General features: G+C 41.7%; 1 protein-coding gene across 1 annotated transcript in view; it reads right to left on the minus strand.

Moving 5' to 3' along the window:
• The window catches only part of LOC103273967 (WASH complex subunit 4-like), a gene marked incomplete at its 3' end in the record, with an annotated part of 58220 nt that overhangs the window by 34937 nt on the left and 15606 nt on the right, over positions 1-7677 (minus strand). The window lies entirely within an intron of this gene.

The raw sequence follows: 7677 nt of genomic DNA on the forward strand, positions 1-7677 counted from the left end.
TGGGAAAGCGAGTCCTCCGCGGTGGCCGAGCGCGGCCGCCATGGCGCCGGCGGCTCCCGCGGGCGTCCCTCGACCCCGCCTGGGTTTCGCCACGCGCAATCCACGGCCCGTCTCGTGTCGCGTCGGCGCCTCCGGTCTCGCCCGACTGGGTCCAGACGACTTTTAATACGTGGGGGAGTTGCACCCTCAGTCTGGCCTAACACGGGCGCAACTGATGGGTTGCGGGCTTAGCAGGGCGCTGTCCCGGCGGTGCTTCCGAGCAGCCTGCTGTACCATCGGAGTCCTGCCGCTCTCCTGAAGTCCTGTTCGGATTTTTTTTTTTTTTTTTTTTTAAAAGAAAAGAGGTCCGGGCTCGGTGGCTCAGCCTGTAATCCCGCGCCTTTGGGAGACTGAGGTGAGTGGATTGCCTGCGCCCGCGGGTTCGAGACCCACCTGGGCGGCGAGACCTCATCTCTACAATAAATCAAAAAATCAGCCGGGCGTGGTAGCGCCTGCCTGTAATTCCGGCTACTCGGAAGGCTGAGGCGGAAGGATCGCCGGAGCCCAGCAGGTCGAGGCTGCGGTGGCCGGGAGCGGCCACTGCCCTCCAGTCTGGACGACAGAGTGAGACGCCAACTCAAAAAAAAAAAAGAAAAGAGGAAGAACTACTTTCTGAGCACCATAACGGGGCATCTTATTACTCGACTTACTTTGCGTCATCCGCCCTCCAACCGTTAGTCCTTTCAAAGGGCGAGGCATGAGGCAACTGTCAAAGTGCGTCCTAAAACATCCTGCCTGCCACGTGGCTTTTTCCAAAAACAGGAGTCGATATTGGCACAAGAATGTTTACTGTAACGTGGTTTTTCACAAACACTAATAGGAAGCGACCTAAACATCCATCAGAATTACACGAAAATATATTCATACCGTGTATTTCTAGAGAGCTGCTAAGAGAAATGAAATAGTTTGATGATGGCGTGAGAAATCGACCAGAGGCAGTTGCAGAATAATGTGTATGTGTTGTTTCATGTATGTCTTTAAGTTATATAAACATGTGTATGTGCATAGGTGTATGCAAATGCATAGGAAGAGAACCCAAAGAGAACATTAAACAAGAGAGTGTTGGCCAAGCATGGTGGCTCACACCTATAGTCCCGGCGCTTTGGGAGGTCAAGGTGAGAGGATTGTCTGAGCCCACGGGTTCGAGGCCAGCCTGGGCCTCATCTCTACAATAAGTAAATAAATAAATAAATTAGTCGGGTGGAGCGGTGCATGCCTGTAGTTCCAGCTACTTGGAAGGCTGAGGTGGAAGGATCACCTGAGCCCAGCAGGTTGAGTACCGTGGCTGTGAGCGTGCCACTGAACTCCAGCTGGGCAACAGAGTGAGACTCCAACTCAAAACAAAAAACTATTTTTTTTTTCTCCCAGTGGCTACCTGGGAAAGAGAATATCTTGGTGAGTAGAGAATGGGTATTTCAAGCTCTTATGTGTTTGAAATTTTTGACAGTGAGGACTCATTAGGGTTTTACTCATGTAATCTTAAAAAGTACCACAATAGCTAATTTAATCAATGCAGATAAAAGGTCTTTTGAAGAGCATTCTTCTGAGGTCACAGGTTCTGTCATGGGTCAAATATTTATTGGGTGCCCACTGGGTACCATGCTAGATGCAGAGACTATAAAACAGACAAGAAAGTTGGATCGCTGATCCTATGGTGCTTACAATCTCAGTGGGCATGATAGAAAGAAGGAAAAGGAAAGTGAAAATAACAGGCATCATTAAGACCTGATGACTGACGAATCTTTTTTCCTTTACTTTATGTGTGATCCTTAGTTTGACTTTGTTGTATTCTTAACATTTGCATTAATCACTGTAATTAATCTCCCAACAGCTCATTGTGATAAATTGAAGCTACAAGTTAGAGCAGTTTGAATCTGCAAGCATGCTAATCTATTAAAGTTAATAGATTAGTAGCAAGAGGCAGTGTCATGAAATAATTAAAAGCACAATTTTGACTGCCAGATTGCCTGAACCAAATCCTGGCTCTGCCACTTACAAATTACATGGCCCATATGATCTTGGGCCATGTAACTTAAACTCTGACTCAATTTCTCTTCTATAAACTAGGAATAAAAATAGTAAACACCGACTTAAAGTCTATAATACTGAGTGATCTTTCACAGAGACAAAGAACTGAGTATCACGTGTTCTCACTCATAAGTGGACCTTGAACAACTATTGTAATACTATAAGAAAAGGATTGACAACAGCGGGAAACTGCAGGGGGGTGGGGGTGCAGGGAGGTGGGATTGGCAGTAGTGGGAATCTGCCTGGGGAAGAGGAAGCACACCTCATCAACAAGGGTACCTGCAAAACGAATATTTGTATGCCTAACCCTGAATTGTACCCGCAATTTTAAAGTAAAAAAATAGTAAGCACCTTATAGGATTGTTATGAGGACTAACTAGTTTGTACCTGCAAGGTACATAGAATAACATCAACCACATACTGTAGAATTGTTTGCTATTACGGATCAATATAGAGTTTTATTATGAAAAATATTTCAAGGATTGCCTGTCTTGAACTTATTTAAGTCAAATTCCATAGCCTAGAATTTCCATTGTTGCTATAAAATTACAAATAGCATACCAAATATAAAAGCACATTCACTAAATGATAAGTGCTATATGAAAGCTATTTATTATAATAGGTATCTACATTTCTTAGACCTAGTATATAGAAGTCAAATAATCATTTTGAAGAATTAATTATTCTTCATTCTACTACTCATTGAAAGGCAAGCTTGGAAATAGAAAAGAAACGTTTTATATGGACTGTATTGTGCTATTCTGAGAGCTTCGGCAAACGTTAGAACAGCTGCCTATCTAGAAGGTGGGTGCCTGCCTGCCAGTTCCTAGGAATCCCTGCCTTTAACATACAGGCCATAAACCCACACCTTAGGTACCAGTTTATTCCATACCAATTTTTTTTTTGAGTCAGTCTTACTCTGTTACCAAGGCTAAAGTGCAGTGGCACGATCGTGGCTCACTGCAGCGTCAACCTCCTGAGTTCAGGCAATCCTTCACCTCACCCTCCCAAGTAACTGGTAATACAGGCACATGCCACCACACCTGGCTAATTTTTTTTTTTTTTCAGAGACTAGATCTTGCTATGTTGCCTAGGCTGGTCTTGAACTCCTGACCTTAAGTGATCCTCCTGCCTTAGCCTCCCAAGGTGGTAGGATAGCAGGAGTGCACTACCATGCCAGCTCCCAAAAATACATATTTTATATAGGTAAGATCTTGATGAATTTGCTTCTTAATTTACATTTGAAATATTCTTCCCATAATTGAAAATTTAAAGTAATAACTCTAATAAAGTTATTTCCCTCAGTAATTTGTCACAGAGTTCTTTGTATACCTGTCAAAAAGATTCCTAATATGTTAATTCATGTATTTATTTACAAAATAATTTCTCACTTGGACAATTACTATAGATCTGTGACAGGTCTTTCTCCAGTGTCCACATTCTCTGAGTGAAGTTTCTCAAAACCTATCTGACCAGGTCATGCCCTATTTAAATCCTTCCCTTTGCCTTTGGCATGGAGTTTGTGCTTCACGGGATGTGACTAACACAAGGCTTCTTCCAATCTGCTCTTTGATTTAAGTGATCCTTGTACTGGCGATTAATTGATAATTGTGGGATCTTATCAATTACCATTGTATCTGATTCCCTGAATTCTCAGGTTGGACTGAGTGCTTTAGCTTTGTGCTTCCATAGTATTTACCACTTTGAAGTTATTGATGATATAATTGTCTCCCCTCTTAGGTTATGTGTTACTTTCCTGTTGCTGCTATAACAAATTGCTACACCCTTAATGGCTTAAAACAGTTCACATATTTTATCTTTCAGTTCTAGAGATCAGAGGTCCGAAATTGGTCTCACAGAGCTCAAGTCAAAGTATCAGAGCTGGTTCCTCTTGGACCCTCAGAGGAGAATTCATTTCCTTGCCTTTTTTATCTTCACGTTTCCTACTCTTGACTGATCTCCTCTTGTCTTCCTCTTATAGTGACCCTTGTGATTACATTGAACTCACCCAGATAATCCAGGATAATCTCCCTATCTCAAAATCCTTAATCACATCTGCAAAGTTCCTTACATATGTGAGGGGCGAGGGCACAGTGGCTTATGTCTGTAATCCCAACATTTTGGGAGGCTGAAATGAGAGGATAGCTTAAGGCCAGGAGTTTGAGCCCAGCCTGGGTAACATAGCAAGACCTCATCTCTACAAACAAAAATTAAAAATTGGTTGGTCATGGTGGTACACACCTGTAGACTCAGTTATTCTGAAGGCTGAGGTGGGAGGATCACTTAAGCCCAGGAGATCAAAGACTGCAGAGAGCTATGATCATGCCACTGTACTCCAGCCAGGGAGACAAACTGAGAAACTGTCTTTAAAAAAATAATAAATTTGAAAAATTTTAAAAACATGTAACACATTCACAAATTCTAGGGATTAAGACATGAACATCTTTGGGCACCTGCTATTTAGTCTAGCATAGGCTGTAAGCTTTTGATATCAGAGACCATGATTTATTCCCACATTGCACAGTCCCTGATACTTGCTAAGCACTCAGAAAATATTTAAGGTAACAGGGTGCCTGAATGAAACGCAATTGTATACCTAACCCTTAACTGTACCCCACAACTTCATAATAAAAATAATAATAAAAGAAAGAAAGAAAGAAAATATTTAAGGTAAACATAGAGAATCAAGACCCAGATTAGCCAGGTGTGGTCCCACATGCCTATAGTCCCAGCTACTCAGGAAGCTGAGGTGGAAGGATCACCTGAGCCCAGGAGGTGGAGGCTGTGGTGAGCCATGATTATGCCACTGCACTCCAGACTGGGCAACAGAGTGAGACTGACTCTAAAAACAAACAAGCAAACAAACAAAGAACCCTGAAGTCATTTCTGAATTCCAATACATACCTGGAGTTCCTGCGGGTTTCTTTTCTATTCTCTGGGAATGTTTTCTTTTTCTGTTGGTTTTCCATCATTTGATCTTATTTCCAGGTATATCTGATAAATTTGTTAGTGCTTCCTGGGCTTTATATAAGAAAAATTGTAGAGATAATTTAAGGCTCTGAATAATGCCATCTTCCTCCAGAGGCGATTACTATTTCTTCTAGAAGGCTATTAGAGCAGGGGTAAATTATTTACCCCTTTTAACTTCTGCATGTTAAAAGAAGTAACACAGTGAAACGGCAGCCTATGGGAAGGGAGAACATAATTGCAAATCATATGTCTGATAAGAGGTTAATTTTCAGAATATATAGAGAACGCCTAGGGCATAGCTTTTGCAGCGTCTGCCAGACCTCTGTTCAACTTGTCAGCCTCTCAGCCACTGCTTCCTGCTACTCAGCAACTTAGACTCTCAGCTGCCACTTACCGTCAGCAATTGCCTTGAGATGCAGTGCCAAAAGTCAGGTTCAACTTGGCACTACATCTCAAGGCAATTCATGGAATTTTCGTTCCATGAATCCTCACAGGCCTGGGTCTCCAATGCCTTCAAAAAGAATTTTAGCAAGAAAATCAAGAATGGACAACTGGGATGACATCAAACTTCGGCGTGTTAAAAGAAGTAATCAACACAGTGAAAAGGCAGCCTATAGAAAGGAAGAACATAGTTGCCAATCATTTCTGATAAGAGGTTAATTTGCAGAATATATAGAGAACTCCTAAAACTCAACAACAACAAAGCAAGTAACCCAATTTAAAACGGGCAAAGAACGGCCAGGCTGGTGGCTCAGTCTGTAATCCCAGCACTTTGAGAGGCCGAGGAGAGTGGATTGCCTGAGTTTGCGGATTTGAGACCAGCCCGGGGAAAATAGGCAAGACCTCATCTCTACAATAAAATAAAAAAATAAGCTGGGCACGGTAGCACTCCTCTGTAGTTCCAGCTACTCGGAAGGCTGAGGCGGAAGGATCGCTGGAACCTAGCAGGTCGACGCTGGAGTGGCCATGAGTGTGCCACTACACTCCAGCCTGGGCGACGGGGTGAGACTCCAAGTAATAAATAAATAAATAAAATGGGCAAAGAAAAAAACAATTGATAAATCCCCATGTGAAACTTCATAAGTATGAAATAATATATTCTTGTTTCGGAGAGAGGAATCATAATTGAATGAACTCTATTATTTAAGACTTCTAGCCTCGTAGCAGATACCTACCCTGGTTCTTGAAATAAATTTTGTGTATCTTCTCCATTCACCTCATCTAAAAGGTGTAATGTCACTAGTATAGGCAAAGTTTTAAGTATCGTCGGCTCATTGTGCTTCTTCCTTTTTCCCTGATATATCAACAAAACATAGCAAATCAATAATAAGAATGTCCTAGTCAAGTCCCTATCAAGCAAGAAAAATAGATAGATAAATTAAAATAAAATGGGCAAAGGACCTGAATAGACATTTTTCCAAATAAGACATACAAATGGCCAACAAGCACATGAAAAGATATTCAACATCCCTAATCATTAGAAAAATGTAAATCAAAATCACAATGAGGCCTTGAGTGGTGATTCACACCTATAATCCCATCATGTTGGGAGGTCGAGGCAGGAGGATTGCTTGAGCCCTAGAGTTCGAGACCAGCCTGGGCAACATAGTGATACCTCATCTTTACAAAAAAATTTTTAATATTAGCTGGGCGTGGTGGTGCATGCCTGTAATCCCAGCTACTCAGGAAGCTGAGATGGAAGGATCCCCTGAGTGTGGGTGGTTGAGGCTGCAGTGAGCCATTATCATGAGACTGCATTCCAGCCTGGACAACAGAGTGAAACTGTTTCAGAATAAAACCAGAAACAAAAAACACACCACAATGAGATTCACTTCACACCCAGTAGAATGACCCTATCAGGAAAACAGAAAATAAACAAGTATTGGGGTATGCAGAGAAGTTGGAATCCCTGTGCCTTGCTGCCAAGAAGGTAAGATGAGGTAGTTGCTATGAAAATTAGTATGGAGTTTCCTCAAAAAACTCAAAGAAGAGTTACAGTATGATCCAGCAATTCCTCTTCTGGCAATACAGCCAAAAGAATTGAAAGCAGGATCTCAAAGAGATTTTTGAACACCCATGTTCATTGCAGCTTTAATTAAAATAGCCAAGAGGTGGAAGCAGCCTAAATGTCCATTGGGAATGAATGGATAAAGAAAATGTGATGGGTGCAAGAAATACTACCCCAGTAACTTCCAATTGTGCTTACAATAAAATACAGTCTCCCACTAGACTATAAGCTCTATATATTTCTGATACAGTTCAATGCCAAGTATACCACTTGGTATATAGATGTTGAATGTATATAGATGTTGAACATATATTTATTGAATGAATAAACCAATAGTTGTCATTTTTTCAATTGCTCTGTAACATTCAGTTTAAAGGAAAAGTATTTCCTCTTAGTTCTTCAGTAGATGGCACTGTTTGTTAAAGGATCTGTAAGGGTAAAATAAAATCAGTTAATAAAATAGTTTCGAGGCCGGGCACAGTGGCTCAAGCCTATAATCCCAGCACTTTAGGAGGCCAAGGTGAGAGAATTGCCTGAGCCCATGGGTTCAAGAACAGCCTGGGAAACTTAGCGAGACCTCATCTCTACAATAAATCAAAAAATTAGCCAGGTATGGTAGTGCGCACCTGTAA

Source organism: Carlito syrichta, unplaced genomic scaffold (assembly GCF_000164805.1).
Source record: "Carlito syrichta isolate Samal-C Ts95f unplaced genomic scaffold, Tarsius_syrichta-2.0.1 Scaffold314326, whole genome shotgun sequence".
Taxonomy (NCBI): Eukaryota; Metazoa; Chordata; class Mammalia; order Primates; family Tarsiidae; genus Carlito; species Carlito syrichta.